We start from the raw sequence: 16,975 nt of genomic DNA on the forward strand, positions 1-16,975 counted from the left end.
ATTGTAAAGTTGCCCCCCACATCCCACTATATACCTACTCTTGGGAAGGAAGTCGCCGTATGCAGCCCACACCTAAGGAGTGGGTCCTTATGCCCCCCTCCTTCAGGGTAAAGTATCTACATGGTTCATTTGGAATTCTTCATGTGGGAAATTTGTCTCCTCTTCATTTATTAAGTCATCCAATGATTTCTGTATATCTTGTTGCTCAAGTTCTAACTTTGGTCAGGGTAATACCTTTTTATTGTTATAGGGCTGATTTGAAGTTAAACAACAATGAATGTGGCTAAATGATAATCAGCATTTCTAACGTATAGGAGAGGAATAAAACTCCGCCCCCCACCATTTCATCAGACTTCCTTATTATCTGTATTAGCCAAAACAAAACTATATAAAAACAGTCCTTCCAGATTGCAGTACTGGATTACCCACCCTACTGTTCTTTATATTGCTTCATTATGGATATTTTTCAGTATCCCGGCTTTATTTTTGACCTGGGGAGTGGTGGTACAAGGACTGCTAGTATAGTTTGCTGCCTTGATTTGTTCTAGGGCACCAGTGGTTTTAACTGACATTGCATTTGCATCATCAGAGCCAACAGTAACGTGTTGAAAAAGACAAACGTCTTAATTTTTGTGTGAAAATAGTTGTGGTGACCTTTTGGTCCTTCTGAAAGGGCCTTTGGGATCCCCGCCCCCGCAGACATCTCGGGAACACACTTTGAGAACAGCAGACCTAGTTTCCAAATCAGAATGCTGGGAGTCATCTTAGTCCCCTAGTGGAATCTGATTCCAGCCCCCTGTGCTGTATTGTCTTCCAATTACCATTGCATCTCTAAAGGAAATCAGTCCTGGGTGTTACTGGAAGGACTGATGTTGAAGCTGAAACTCCAGTACTTTCGCCACCTGATGGGAAGAACTGACATTTGAAAAGACCCTGATGCTGGGAAAGATTGAAGGCGGGGAGGAGCAGGGGACGACAGAGGATGAGGTGGTTGGATGGCATCACCGACTCAATGGACATGAGTTTGAGCAAGCTCCAGGAGTTGGTGATGGACAGGGAGGTCTGGCATGCTGCAGTCCATGGAGTCGCAAAGAGTCGGACACGACTGAGCAACTAAACTGACCTGACCATCACATCATTTCCAAATTCTCTCCCCCTACCCCCTTAGTTCAGGACTCCATTCTTTCCTTAAATACTGCCGTAATCTCCTAACTGGTTTTCCTGACATGTGTTGCCCCTTCTATTTTGTGTTCCAGTGTATCTCCCAAGCTCTCTAAAGCACAGATCTAACCACCCAGCCAAGGGCCTGTTGTGGATCACTTTCGGTTAAAGGCCAAGGCCCCTACTTAACACACACAGCCTCTCGAACCCAGGAAATTCAACGGGGTGCCGTCCTGCTCAACCCTGCCTTTTTCACTTCCGACCTTTGCGCCTGCACCTCTCCCCCCACTTCTACTGCCTTACCCAGCTACCTCCTGGGAATCCGTCCAGACGCAGAGACGCCTCCTCTAGAAGGTGTCCCAGCGGCCGGAGGCTGGGCGCCCCTTCACCCCTGGCCTCCGGCCTCTCCCACGGCCCTTCCCAGGCTGCAGGAGGCTGGGGGGACGGAGGCTGCCTCTGGGGGCCCCCTCACGCTGGGCCTGGGGGCTGGCCGACGGCGGCCTCCGTGCTCGCCGGGGGCGGCTCTCCTGCCGGGGACGGATGCCCCGGGGGAAGCGCTTCGTTGCGGGCAGCTCGGAGGGCCGGCCGGGTCGCGGCCGAGCGCCGCCTTCTAGAGGCGGAGCTGCTCCCGGGCTCGGGGGCCCTGCAGCCCCGCGGGGTCAGGGCCCAGGGCGCCCGCTCAGCCGCACTGTCCGCGGCTGTCATCTGGGAGGCGGGCCCGTGAGGAGGACGGCCTCTAGGGGGGTGGGAGCGCGAGCTGGCCCTGAAGCCCGTGGGGCCGGCCCCGCTCCCAGTGCAGGGAAAGAACAGGGGTAAACAGCAGCCTTGGAAATCCAGAAGCTCTGCGTGGAGATTGAAGCAGACAGGAGGGTGAGGGTTGGATCAGCCCCCTCTGGGCCAGGCGCTGTTAACTGCAGGATGTGAACTGTCCACAAGAGCTTACATTTTTGGGGGGTCGGGGACAGAGAGCTTGAACTGTGGTGCTGGAGAAGACTTTTGAGAGTCCCTTGCACTGCACGGAGATCCAACCAGTCCATCCTAAAGGAAATCAGTCCTGAGTATTCATCGGAAGGACTGATGCTAAGCTGAAACTCCAGTACTTTGGCCACTTGATGCGAAGAATGGACTCATTTGAAAAGACCCTGATGCTGGGAAAGTTTGAAGGCAGGAGAAGGGGACGACAGAGAATGAGATGGTTGGATGGCATCCCCGACTCAAGGGATATGAGTTTGAGCAAGCTCTGGGAGTCGGTGATGGACAGGGAGGCCTGGCATGCTGCAGTCCATGGGGTTGGACATGACTGAGCAACTGAACTGACTGACTGACAGAGAATAGATGTGTAACAGATAACTGTTAATAAGCACTATGGGGACTTCCCTGTAGTCCCCATGTACTTTTGTGGGAACTAAATACTGGATGTAGCCAAATAAATAAAAATAATTATTTTTAGGTTGAGGTACATGAACCTAGAGCCTATTATACAGAGTGAAATAAGTCAGAGAAAAATGAATATAGCGTATAAATGCATATATTTGAAATCTAGAAAGATGGTTCAGATGAACCTATTTGCAGGGCAGCTGCGGGGATGCAGACATAGAAAAAGACTTGTGGACACAGTGGGGGAAGGAGAGGGTGGGACAAATTGAGAGAGTAGCATGGAAATACATATATTACCATGTGTAAAACATAGCCAGTGGAAACTTGCTATATGATGCAGGGAGCTCAAACACCGTGCTCTCTGACAACTTAGAGGGGTGCCATGGGGGAGGGAGACTCAGGAGGGAGAGGACAGATGTATGCCTATGGCTGATTCCTGTTGATGTATGACAGAAATCAGCACAATATTGTGATCAATTGTCCTCCAATTAAAAATAAAATTTTTTAAAATAAAAATTTTAAAAAACATTGTGAAAAGAATAAGCACTATGGAAAAGGTAAAATATTCTAATATGAGAGAGGGGACTACTTTAGCAGTAGAAGATGGGGAGGGACATGGGATAGACTCAGAGAAGGTGCTATTTTATCTATTTAATATATTCAACAAACACTAGGCCACCTGATTCAAAGAACTGACTCGTTAGCAAAGACCCTGATGCTGGGAAAGATTGAAGGAGGGAGGAGATGGGGAGGACAGAGAATGAGATGGTTGGATGGCATCACGACTCCATGGACGTGAGTTTGAGCAAGCTCTGGGAGTTGGTGATGGACAGGGAGGCCTGGCGTGCTGCAGTTCATGGGGTTGCAATGAGTGAATGAACTGCAGACATTATATATAATAACATAAACAAAAATTCCCATCCTTTGAACATTAATTCTAGTGGGGGTGCATAGAAAACAAACATGTCAGATAGTAGTAAAATCTCAGAGGAAAAATACAGGCAGCATGGGGGATGTGGTGGGAAATACTATATTAGATAGATGTTCGGGAACCTTTCTGGTGTGACATGACCGGAGAACCATGAAGTGAGAGAACAAGCCCTGTGGATGAGGAGGGAGAAAACTCCAAGCAGAGGAACCTTGGCATAGTTAATAGACATTGAGGAGGAGATCAGGATGGCTGGAATAGAGTGAGTGGGAGAAGAGGAAGCAGGAGGATGCATTTTAAAGTGATCAGCGTGACTGCTGTGTGGAGCATAGATTCTAAGGGGGCGAGTGGAAGCAGGGAGACCAGTTGGTAGACTAGTAGGTCCAGGTAAAATATGATGGTGTGGACTGGAACAGGGATGTTGTGGCAGGCTCATGGCCAGGTGGTTGCATTCAGGACACATGCTGAAGGTAGAGCTGAAAGGATGTGCTGATGGATTAGACATGTGGGACGGGGACAACCCAAAGAGGAGCACCTAGGTGAACGTTTGTCACTTACCAGAATGGGGAAGGTGAAGGGAAAAGTGGCTTCAGGGAAGGATGAACTCAAGAGTTGGTTTTAGATTAGCTAAATGTTAAAATGTGGGAGGAAATTTTCATAGGACAATTTAAAATGTTCAGCAAAGTTGAAAGGATTTTATAATAAACACCCATATACTCACTGTCTAAATTTCATCAACATTGTGCTATGCTTGATCTTTCCAGGCCTCTTCTATCTGTCATTCCATCTTGTTTTTTGATGCATTTCCAAAAAAAAAAAAAATGGGGGATATCAATTTGGGATAGTTTTAGAATTTAGGATATATTTTCCCTGGTGGCTCAGATGGTAAAGAATCTGCCTGCAATGCAGGAGACCTGGGTTCGATCCCTGAGTAAGGACAGTCCCCTGGAGAAGGAAATGGCAACCCACTCCAGTATTCTTGACTGGATACTTGCCTGGATACAACCCACAGGAGCCTAGCGGGCTATAGCCCATGGGGTGACGAAGAGTCCGACACAACTGAGTGACTCACACTTACTTACTTCCCTCTAAATACTTCAGCATGCATAGCATTAACAGATGTCAGTATTTGTTTTTTGTTTTAATTGAAACATAGTTGATTTCTAGTATTAGTTTCTGGTGTACAACATAGCGACTCAATATTTTTATAACCTGTTGTTTTTGTTCAGTCCCTCAGTCATGTCCAACTCTTTATAATTTATACTCCATTTAAATTTATTATGCAACCTTTGTTAAATCCCCTGTGCTGTATAGTACGGCACAGGGAATATAACATTGTATTTTATTTATTTTATAATGGTAGTTTGTATCTACTAATTCCCTACCCCTATCTTGCCCCTCTTTCCTTCCCCCTCCCCACTGGTATCCACTAGTTCTCTGTATCTGAGAGAATATAACAGACTGTTATATTCTCTTTTAGTAGAGAATATACTCATATTCAGTTTTGTTTTTTAAGATTCCTCCACATTAAGTGATAAGATATAGTACCTGTCTTTCTCTGGCTTATTTCACTAAGCATAATACCCTCTAGTCCATCCACATTGTTGCAAATGGCAGCATTTCATTCTTTTTTTATGTCTGGGTAGCATTATATATATATATATATCGGAGAAGGCAATGGCACCCCACTCCAGTACTCTTCCCTGGAAAATCCCATGGACGGAGGAGCCTGGTAGGCTGCAGTCCATGGGGTCTCGAAGAGTCGGGCATGACTGAGCGACTTTACTTTCACTTTTCACTTTCATGCATTGGAGAAGGAAATGGCGACCCACTTCAGTGTTCTTGCCTGGAGAATCCCAGGGACAGAGGAGCCTAATGGGCTGCTGTCTGCGGGGTCACACAGAGTCGGACACGACTGAATCGACTTAGCAGCAGCAGCAGCAGCATTATATATAGATATCCATCTTCATCTGTTGATGGGCACTTAGGATGCTTCCATATGTTGGCTATTGTAAATAACGCCGCTATGAACCGGGGGTTCCCTGTACCTTTTTTGAATGAATTTGTTTTCTTTGGATCTGGACCCAGCAGTGGGATTGCTGGATCGTGCGGTAGTTCTGTTTTCAGTTTACGAAGGAAACTGCATGCTGTTCTCTGTAGTGACTGCACCCGTTCGCATCCCCGCCAACCGTGCTCTAGGTTTCCCTTTTCTCTACTTCCTCACCAGCGTTTGTTACTTGCAGACATTTTAATGACAGGCATTCTGACAGGTGTGAATTGCCATCTCACTGTGATTTTTGATTTGCATTTCTCTGACGATTAGCAACTGGAACATCTTTTCACGGGCCTGTGGCCGTCTGTCTGTCTGCTTTGGAAAAGTCTTTTCAGCCTTCTGCTCATTTTTTTTTTTTTAATTGAGTTGTATGAGCTGTTTATATATTTTGGTTATTAACCCATTATTGGTCATATCATTTGCAAATATTTTCTCCCATTCAGTAGGTTGTCTTTTCATTTTGTTGATTGTTTTCTTTTTCTGTGCAAAACCTTGAAAACTTAATTAGGTCCCTCTTATTTATTTTTGCTTTTGTTTCTTTTGCCTCAGGTGAGAGATCCAAAAAAATATCACTGTGATTTATGTCAAAGAGCATTCTGCCTGTGTTCTGTTCTAGGAGTTGTAGGTATTTAGATCTTATATTTAGGTTTTAATACATTTTAAAAAATTTATTCTTTTACATACAGTTGTCCAGTTTTCCCAGTAATACTTGTTGAAGAGATTATCTTTTCTCCATTGTTCAATATTTGTTTAGTTTTTTCTTTGATAAAATTTCAATGAAAAATACAAATATCAAGTATACATTCTTAACAGATACACTTGTGTAACCCAAACTCCTGACAAATTATAGACTATAACTGTCACTTCCGCAGTTTCCTTTTCTTGTTAATTCCCATTTTCGCCTTCGTAGAGGCAGCCACCGTTCTTTTTTCCACTATAGATTGGTCATACTATGAATATATATGAATGTATATGTGTTTGTATATATTATATGCAGAAATGGAATCTTGCATACACACTATTTTGTGTCTGGTTTCTTTCTTTTTTGTGGACAAGCATATTCATTTCTTTTGAGTGGTACCTAAGAGGTGAATTGGTGGGTATATGCTTTAGTTTTATAAAATAACCATCAGACCTTTTTTCAGAGGTTCATCGACAAAAGACCGCATGGATACATTGTGATATATTGTGCTATGGTTAAAATGAAGTAAAGCCACATGTGTCAACATAGATAAATTTCAAAAACATAATGTTTGGTGAGGGGAAGCAAATTTTAGATCAAAACATTCAGTATGATACCTTTATATCAAATTTGAAAGCTTGTGAAAGAAATATTACATATCGTTATGGATACTTACTTATACAGTAATAGCATAAAAGCCAGCAAGCAGTGATCAATTTCAGGCTACTGGTATCTCACAGGGGTTGTGGAGATGAATGGGATCCAAGGGGTTCACAATTGGCTTCAGCTATATCAGTAAACTTGTTTTTCTCCTTAAAAACATCTGAAGCAAATATGGTAAAATGTTAAGATTTTATAAAGTTGGGTGCCGGATACATGTTTATTACATTAATCTCTGTAGTTTTGGTTCTCTAATTGCTAACTTGTATCTAAGGCGCTACCCGCCCCCACCCCCCACCCCCCGCCCCCTGCCCCTGCTCCAAGGGGCTGAGCCAGGACCAGGGAGCAGAGATGCTTGGTCCATTCCCTCTGTGTCCCTCCTGCAATACTGCAGTTCAGGGGAAGTGCCCCAGAGCCCCCAGGGAAGATGCCTCTGACCTGCCCCCAGATACGCAGCCTTGCAGAAGACTGCCAGGCCTGCCCTCCCCGCCTCGCTACTAAATTCAGGTCTGTGACCTGGGCCTAGCTCTCCCTCCAATCCCTACTTAAAATTGGGCTCATTTTAAAGTATCCGTTCTGTTGGCTTGTTTTGGGTTTTTCCCTCAGTTACCCTGACCTGATGTTTGTGCAGTTTCCCTTAGCCTGTCTTCTTCCCCATCACTCTGTCTCTAATGATTTTTATTAATTTCCACTTTATTTTCACTTTTATTTCTCTGTATCTTCCACGGTATCCCTCAGAGTGGTGTCTGGTCTCTCTTGTGTTCCTTGTAATTGGTTTTTGTTCTGAAACGTCTGGCATTTATTTTTATTACGCTCACTCCCTAAATCTACCCGTTTCTGTCCCCTGCCCTCCCGCTCTCTGTCGCCTTCTGGTCCTTGACCTCACCATCCCCTCCTTGAACCATTTCTGCTTTGTCAGCTCCCTCCTTAGCTGCCGCTGCCTCGTTACATTTGTAAAAATTCATCATGGGACTTTGGAATAAAACTTGCTTCTGCTTTGTGGCCACAGTTTTCTGTTGAGTTTTCTTAGCCTGCAGGGAAGTTTCGTTGCTCCTCTTCAGAGTTTTCTTCTGATGGTACTTTTGTAGAGATGTGTTCCTGACAGTGCCTTTGATTGAATGTTGACCTCTAACTTTTTATCATTTTGGAATGAGTCGGAGTTTTCTAAAACGACTGTTAGCAAGAGAATCCCATGATGGGAACGAGGGAGCTGTCCGCATTTCTCAGCTCCAGGCTTCCTGCCTCTGTCGTGCGGCGTATACCTGACTTCGTGGCACCTTCGTGCATCAGGGTGTCCTCTCCGTTTAGAGCTGTAACCTGGCTCAGCTGAGTTCCTATCATTCATCCTGGTTCCTCCCCCAGCCCCTGCTTCCCAGGCATCCTGCCCCTTCCTGCCCGCCTGCTCTCCTCGCTTTCCTGAGCTGCAACTGTGGCTGCCCCAGTCACTCACAGATTTATTTCTTCCTCCCCAGTGTCCCTGCCCTCTTCCTCCTTAGTCCCGCTCACCCAGCTGTTCCCACCCAGGCCGAGTCGTCTCCTGGGCTGAATTTTCACTGGGCATTGCTGAGACCTGCCCCCTCAGGACCCTTGTGCCATTTCTGCCCTTCCCTGGGGCACCTGCTGAACCTCCCATTATAGTTTCCCGTGTTTGTTGGCGGTGGGGGTGACACCGTGCACCATGCGAAGTCTGTGAAATTTCACCTTTCCTTGTTTTATTTACTAAAGATGTAAGCTTGTTGGTGTTTCACACCTCTATTCTTGTTGCTCTGAATGATTTTCAGGAAAATGGGAAAGATTCTGCACAGAACCGTCACCACGTACCCATCAGGCTGACCTAGTGTCCTTGGCCAGGCATTCAAAGCCCTGCACAGTCTGGCCTCAGTTTCCCTCCCTGCTCTTGGGTGTGACCCCAGCTCTGGCCAGACTAATCTCCCAGCAGCCCAGGAACTCACCGTGCACACGCCTTGCTCTCTGTTCCAGCCCGTGTTCCCTTTAGGGCCTCTTCATGGTAGCCGTTGTTTTCGGTGACCCAGCATGTATTTCTTCCACCACCCCCCGCCGCCCCCCCAACACCCCGCCGCCTCCCTCCCCGTCTCTACCCGTCCACCAACAGGGATAGACGCATAAACCCAGTGTGTTAATCATAGTTCCCTTTCCCTGGGCAACAGTTTAAGGGAAAGCTGAATGGCCCAAGCAGGGCCAAAGTCCCTCCCTAACTTCCTTCCACTGGAGCTAGCTGGAAGCCTGCCTCTTGTGTCTGGGGTCACTGTGTCAAAGAACGTTCATCTGGAAGAACACACCATCTGCAAAATTGCAGGACGTGGTGACACACAGAGAGAGCTTCCTTAAGTCCTGGATCCACCGAGGTTCCTGGTGACATAAGCCAGTCCGTCACAGTTTAGCTTAAGTGCAACTGAACAAATCCTGACAAATACGCCTTATTGTGTTTTCCCATTACCCCGGTGTTTTTATCTATTGTAGCACACCTTACACCATATCGTAGTTGTAATTGCCTGTTTATTTGTGTGTGTCTCCTGCTGAAAGTCCTTTGCTCCAAGGTCCACACTGCTCACCTGGGTGCCTGACCAGCACTGGGCCGTGGATAAATTCTCAGTTGAAACTTCATTTCTGCGTTTCCTAATTCTTCCCATTACTCAAGGTCTCCACCTCCAAGGTCTTTGTGCAGCATTCCACATCAAATCCAAGAATCTACGTAAAATGTCCCGGATGAAGCAGGTTCTCATCAGAGCTGCAGCCTCCGCTTCCCTAGTTAACTCTAGCCAGAAGTGATGTCTCCTTCGTGCGAGCTCCTGTATCTCCTTTAATCAAATGGTATCCACTCATACTGTCTTCAAAGAGAGATGCAAATGACCTGTGGCTGATATAAGTTTTCAAATGTGATTGTAGATGCCAGAAGCAAGGGCCTAGTACCATGTTGCATGTAAAAGAATCCACAGTTGCTGAATGAACAGCTGAGTATGCAGCACAGTGATCCATACTTCAGAGGTCAGAGGGCAGCTGGTGGTCTGTTACTGGTTGTGGAGTCGTTACGTTAAGTGAGTCACTGGGTAAATTCAGAGGAACCTGAAAGAAGGATGAAGCTGAGTCACACTTCAGCAGAATGGGTGAATGCTGTTTGAAAATCTAATTAAGCCGTAACAACTGACCACAGCTGAAAAATACTTGTGGTTACTTTCTCCACCCAGACATCTCATTCCTTGGTAAAGGCGGTTAAGTTGTCCAGGCTCAATAGTTGGAAGGAGAAATGAGACACGAGGGGGACAAGTCAGAGTTTATGATGTCTCCCATCCTGAGTGTAGCCCGAGAAGAGGCCTGCAGCCCTGGGTCCAGAGCCATGTTCACACTTCTCATAGCAGCTTCATACTTCTCTTTGGCTGTGCCTTACATATGTAATAAAAAAAATATATATGTATATATATGTTAGTCGCTCAGTTGTGTCCAACTCTGCAACCCCATGGACTGTAGCCCGCCAGGCTCCTCTGTCCATGGAATTCTCCAGGCAAGAATGCTGGAGTGGGTTGCCATTTCCTTCTCCAGGGGATCGTCCCAACCCAGGGATCGAACCTGGGTCTCCTGAATTGCAGGCAGATTCTTTACCATCTGAACCACCAGGGAAGTCATATGTACTCATATAATCAGTGATAGTCTGGTTGAGTCAACTCTTTTGGTGGATTGTAAGCTTCAGAAGGCCAGAGACCTGGTATGTCTTGTGCAGAGCTCAGCCTCCCCACACCTAGAACAGTGCCTGGTCCTTAGGTCTGGGGCTATAGTAGGAGCTCTGCACATATGTATTGAATTCACATCTGCAATACTGGACACAACTTGTTTACCTTTTATGTAGCTTGCTAAAATGTGTCCGGATTTCCTTGTCTGATGCAGATGTTAAAAGAACATCTTCAGGTCCAAGTCCTGTGAAGTCAGTGACCTCCAGCGTCTTATTCACTAAAGTATCTCCAGTGCCTAGAACAGAAGACATTCTTTCAATATTTTCAGAATGAATGATCTAAGTATCTGATTAGTGAAGTTTAAACTAAGGGAAGAAATGGGAACGAGCATCTCAGACTTAGTAAGAACATTCTGCTGAGTTTGTTTTAACCTTTGCAGTTTATAAGTACCCTCTCAAATGCTTAAATCTTATAGCAACACTATGAGGTTTATTTTGTCCATTTTATAGATGAGGAAAGTCTCAGAGGAATCACAGCGCTTGTCTAAGATCACATAGCTGGCAGGTTGGGACCTGAACCCTAGACTGCAAATTGTACGACCTTTCAACTTTTTCATGGATACCACTTAGAGATGAGCTGAAATTATCAGAAAACTATCAACATTTTATCTTTGGAATTATAGAATCTTAGAATCGGAAGTGGCCTTCCACATCAGAAATTCCAAACCCCTCTCTCATTTTTCAAAATGGAAAAAGAAGTTTTGGAGAACTACGGCCTGTCCAGAGGCAGGCCTCTGGTTTGAGCCGTGGTGTGGCTGATGGCGGCCCCTCCACGCTGGCCTCCGGCTGGTCCTCAGATTTCATTCGCAGTTGGAGGCAGTGGGCTGAGCTGTGGGAGGCCGCGCTCTGTCTGCTTTCCTGTATCAGAGGCTCCAGACACCCCGCCCTCTTACAGGAGCCTGGGCCTCGCTCAAGGAAACTGGGTTTTTTTTTTCTTTCTTTCTATTTTTGTCATTTCTTTTTCTTCTTTCTTATTTACCCTACAGGTGAAGGGCAAAGGCTGTAAAAGAAGCATCTGGTCTTCAGTGTTCCTTACCCCCTCCCCTGTAAGACCTGGTTTTGATACAGCCTTTGAGAGTTAATAAGAATGACCCCACTTACCTCTCCATTTATTTACTGTTATTATTGAACCATTCACACCTCCGAGCCCAGTTGTGTCTTGCTTTCTTTCTCTGATGCCCCGGGTATAGACCCTACTGTCTGACTGAGGGTGGGCTTTGCCCAGAATCCAACAGACCTTGCCCCTGTCTTGTAGGGATAACTACCAGCCTTGGAGGCAGATTGCATTGTTTGGCCTTGCACATCGCTCTTTTTTATGAGTCTAACCCTGATAACAGAAGAGTGCAGATCCAAATTTTACTGGTAATCAAACAAATGCAATGAAATACCAGTTTTGACTATCAAATAGGCAAAATATTATCTCAGAGACCTTGGTAGTGTATCTGGCAAGAGGGTGAGACAATGAGCACTTATCCATTGCTGCTGTAAATATGAATTGCTATTCCTTTTGGGCATACAGCCAGCTACCTATTAAAAAATACAGAGATTAAATTCAGTAATGCCATTTTTGTTCATTTATCCTGTGAAATCAAGGGTCCAGTTTGTAAGGTTCTATGTCCGAGGAAGTTTACTAAAGCTCAGTCTGTGACTGCAAAAAAACTAAAGACAATTTGAATTTCTGTCAGGAAATGTTGAATAAATTATGGTTTATCTGTAATTCAGAATATAGCATGCAGTTACTTTTTAATAAGTGAGGGTTATATGTATACACTTGGAAAACTGTCTATATGATATAAATGTAGACATAGAGTAACAGAGTAACATTAGTAGGGTGATCTTACCTTTGGAAAAACCCAAATCTCTGTGTGTATTGTTGTTGTCGTCAGTCACTGAGTCGTGTCCGGCTCTGTGACCCTGTGCACTGCAGCACATCAGGCTCCTCTGTCCTCCACTGTTTTTCTGACTTTGCTCAAACTTTGCTCAAATTCACGTCCATTGAGTTAGTGATCCTATCTAACCATCTCATCATCTGCAGCCCCCTTCTTTTGCTTTCAATCTTTCCCAGCGTCAGAGTCTTTTCTAGTAAGTTGGCTTTTTGAATCAGGTGGCCAAAGTATTGGAGCTTTAGCTTCAACATCAGTCCTTCCAATGAACATTCATGGTTGATTTCCTTTAGGATTAATTGGTTTGATCTTCTTGCAGAGTAAGGGACTCTCAAGAGTCTTCTCCAGCACCACAATGTGAAAACTTCAGTTCTTCAGCACTCAGCCTCTTTATGTTCCAACTCTCACATCTGTAGATGACTACTGGAAAAACCATAGCTTTGTTTATACGGACTTCTGTCAGCCAAGTCATCATGTCTGCTTTTTAATGTGCTATCTAGGTTTGGTTTGTCATAGCTTTCCTTCCAAGGAGCAAGTACCTTTTAACTTGACGGTTGCAGTCATCATCTGCAGTGATTTTGGAGCCGGAGAAAATAAAGTCTGTCACTGTTTCTACTTTTTCTCCTCCTATTTGCCAAGAAGTGATGGGACCAGATGCCGTGATCTTAGTTTTTTTAATGTTGGGTTTCAAGCCAGCTTTTCACTCTTCTCTTTCACCTTCATCAAGAGGCTCTTCAGTTCCTCTTCATTTCACTCCGTTAGTGTTGTCATCTGCGTATCTGAGGTTGTTGGTATTTCTCCCGGCAGTCTTGAATCCAGCTTGTGCTTCCTCCAGCCCAGCATTGCACATGATGTACTCTGCAAATAAGTTATATAAGCAGGGTGACAGTATACAGCCTTGATTCATTCCTTTCCCGATTTTAAACCAGCCCATTGTTCCACATCTGGTTCCAACTCCTGCTTATTGACCTGCACACAGGTTTCTCAGGAGACAGGTAAGTTGATTTGATATTCCCATCTCTTTAAGAATTTTCCGTAGTTTTTGTGATCCACACAGACAAAGGCTTTAGTATAGTCAGTGAAGCAGAAGTAGATATTTTTCTGGAACCCCCTTTCTTTCTCCATAATCCAATGAATGTTGGCAATTTGATCTCTAGTTCATCTGCCTCTTAGACACCCAGCTTGTACACTTGGAAGTTCTCGGTCCATGTATTGTTGAATCTCAGCTTGAAGGATTTTGAGCATCACCTTGCTAGCATGGGAAATGAGCACAGTTGTATGGTAGTTGGTAAAGATTCTGCCGGCACTGCAGGAGACTTGGTTTCTATCTCTGGGTCAGGAAGGCCCCCTGGAAAAGGAAATGGCAACCCAATCCAGTATTCTTGCCTGGAGAATCCCATGCACAGGAGTCTGGCAGGCGACAGTACATGGGGTCACAAAGAGTCGGACACGACTGAACGACTACCACTTTTACCCTTTGGACATTCTTTGGCATTGTCCTTCTTTGGAATTGGAATGAGAGCTGACCTTTTCCAGTTTTGTGGTCACTGCTGAGTTTTCCAAATTTGCTGACATGTTGAGTGTAACACTTTAATAGCACCATCTTTCAAGATTTTAAATAGCTCAGCTGGAATTCTATCACCTCCACTAGCTTTGTTCTTAGTAATGCTTCCTAAAGCCCACTTGACTTCACACTCCAGGATGTCTGGCTCTAGGTGAGTGACTACACCATTGTGATTATTCAAGTTATTAAGACCTTTCTTTTTTAGTTTTTCTGTGTATTCTTGCCACCTCTTTCTAATCTCTTCTGCTTCTGTTAGGTCCTTCTGTCCTTTATCATGCCCATCCTTGCATGAAATGTTCCCTTGATATCTCCAGTTTTCTTGAAGAGACCTCTTGTCTTTCCCATTCTATTGTTTTCCTCTATTTCTTTTCATTGTTTATTTAAGAAGGCCTTCTTTTCTCTCCTTGCTATTCAGTTGGGTATATCTTTCCCTTTCTCTCTTGCCTTCTGTTTCTCTTCCTTTCTCAGTTATTTGTAAAGCCTCTTCAAACAACCACGTTGCCTTCTTGCATTTCTTTTTCTTTGGGATGGTTTTGGTCACTGCCTCCTGTACAGTGTTACAAACTCCCATCCATAGTTCTTCAGGCACTCTGTCTACCAGAATCTAACCCCTTACATCTATTCATCACCTCCACTGTATAATCATAAGGAATTTGATTTACATCATACCTGAGTGACCTAGTGATTTTCCCTACTTTCTTCAATTTAGCCCTGACTTTTGCAATAAGGAGCTGATAATCTGAGCCACAGTCAGCTCCAGTTCTTGTCTTTACTCACTATACAGAGCTTCTCCATCTTTAGCTGCAAAAGACATAATCAATCTGATTTCGGTATTGACTATCTGGTGATGTTCATGTGTGGAGTCTGTTGTGTTGTTGGAAAAGGTTTGCTATGACCATTGTGTTCTCTTGACAAAACTCTGTTAGCCTTTCTCCTGGTTCATTTTGTGTTCTAAGGCCAAACTTACCTGTTATTCCAGGTATCTCTTGACTTCCTAGTTTTGCATTCTAATCACCTATGATGAAATGGACAGATTAATGATGCATCCCAATAAACCCATGGTAAAAAATTAAAAATACATTTAAGACACCTAATCTTCTGTACTTCATAGCTTCAGGACAGAAATAAAGGACAGAAATGGTATAGATCTAACAGAAGCAGAAGATATTACGAAGAGGTGGCGAGAATACACAGAAGAACTATACAAAAAAGATCTTCATGACCCAGATAACCACAATGGTGTGATCATTCACCTAGACCCAGACGTCCTGGAATGTGAAGTCAAGTGGGCCTTAGGGAGCATCACTATGAACAAAGCTAGCAGAGGTGATGGAATTCCAGTTGAGCTATTTCAAATCCTAAAAGATGATGCTGTGAAAGTGCTGCACTCAGTATGCCAACAAATTTGGAAAAGTCAGCAGTGGCCACAGGGCTGGAAAAGGTCAGTTTTCTTCCAATCCCAAAAAAGGCAATGCCAAAGAATGCTCAAACTACCACACAATTGCACTCATGTCACACACTAGTAAAGTAATGCTCAAAATTCTCCAAGCCAGGCTTCAACAGTACGTGAACTGTGAACTTTCAGATGTTCAAGCTGGATTTAGAAAAGACAGAGAGGAACCAGAGGTCAAATTGCCAACATCTGTTGGATCATTGAAAAAAGCAAGAGAGTTCCAGAAAGACATCTACTTATGCTTTATTGACTACGCCAAAGCCTTTGACTGTGTGGATCACAACAAACTGGAAAATTCTTCAAGAGATGGGAATACCAGACCACCTGAGCTGCCTCCTGAGAAATCTGTAAGCTGGTCAAGAAGCAACAGTTAGAATCGGACATGGAACAACAGACTGTTTGAAAATTGGGAAAGGAGTACATCAAGGCTGTATATTGTCACCCTGCTTATTTAACTTACATGCAGAGTCAGTTCAGTTCAGTCGCTCAGTTGTGTCCAACTCTTTGCGACCCCATGAACCGTAGCATGCCAGTCATCCCTCTCCATCACTAACTCCCAGAGAGTACATCATGCGAAATGCCAGGCTGGATGAAGCACAAGCTGGAATCAAGATTGCTGGGAGAAATATCAATAACCTTAGATATGCAGATGACACCACCCTTATGGCAAAGCGAAGAAGAACTAAAGAGCCTCTTGATGAAGGTGAAAAAGGAGAGTGAAAAAGTTGGCTTAAAGCGTAACATTCAGAAAACTAAGATCATGGCATCTGGTCCCATCACTTCATGGCAAATACATGGGGAAACAAGGACATAGTTACTTTATTTTTGGGGATTCCAAAATCACTGCAGATGGTGACTGCAGCCATGAAATTAAAAGACGCTTGCTCCTTGAAAGAAAAGCAATGACATACTTAGATAGCATATTAAAAAGCAGAAACATTACTTTGCCAACAAAGTTCTGTCTAGTCAAAGCCATGGCTTTTTCCAGTAGTCATGTATGGATGTGAGAGATGGACTATATAGAAAGCTGAGCACCAAAGAATGGATGCTTTTGAAATGTGTTGGAAAAGACTCTTGATAGTCCCTTGCACTGCAAGGAGATCAAACCAGTCAGTCCTAAAGGAAATTAGTCCTGAATATTCACTGGAAGGACTGATGATGATGCTGAAACTCCAATAGTTTGGCCACCTGATGCAAAGAACTGACTCATTGGAAAAGACCCTGATGCTGGGAAAGATTGAAGGCAGGAGGAGAAGGGGCCGAAAGAGGATGAGATGGTTGGATGGCAACACCGACTCAATGGACATGACTTTGAGCAAGCTCCGGGAGTTGATGATGGACAGGGAAGCCTGGCGTGCTGCAGTCCATGGGGTCACAGAGTCAGACACGACTGAGCCACTGAACTAAGTCTTAACTTCATAGCTTTGAGTCATCTACCTTAAACATGCTCAGAACACTGCCATTAGCCT

The 16,975-nt window shown here is 44.5% G+C and overlaps 2 long non-coding RNA genes across 6 annotated transcripts in view; one reads left to right on the top strand and one right to left on the bottom strand.

Annotated features, from left to right (window-relative positions):
* Positions 1 to 16,975, top strand: part of LOC147359056 (uncharacterized) — a 124,795-nt gene that overhangs the window by 3,922 nt on the left and 103,898 nt on the right. The window lies entirely within an intron of this gene.
* LOC147359057 (uncharacterized) lies at positions 2,678 to 9,018 on the bottom strand. The gene is made up of 3 exons (XR_015140497.1): positions 8,814 to 9,018; positions 6,878 to 7,024; positions 2,678 to 4,253 (listed from the first exon to the last, which is right to left on the bottom strand). It is a non-coding gene; the product is annotated as an uncharacterized LOC147359057 (long non-coding RNA).

This window comes from Bos grunniens, chromosome 14 (genome assembly GCF_055505025.1).
Source record: "Bos grunniens cultivar Pamir isolate PY7600 chromosome 14, Bosgru_T2T1.0, whole genome shotgun sequence".
Classification (NCBI taxonomy): Eukaryota; Metazoa; Chordata; class Mammalia; order Artiodactyla; family Bovidae; genus Bos; species Bos grunniens.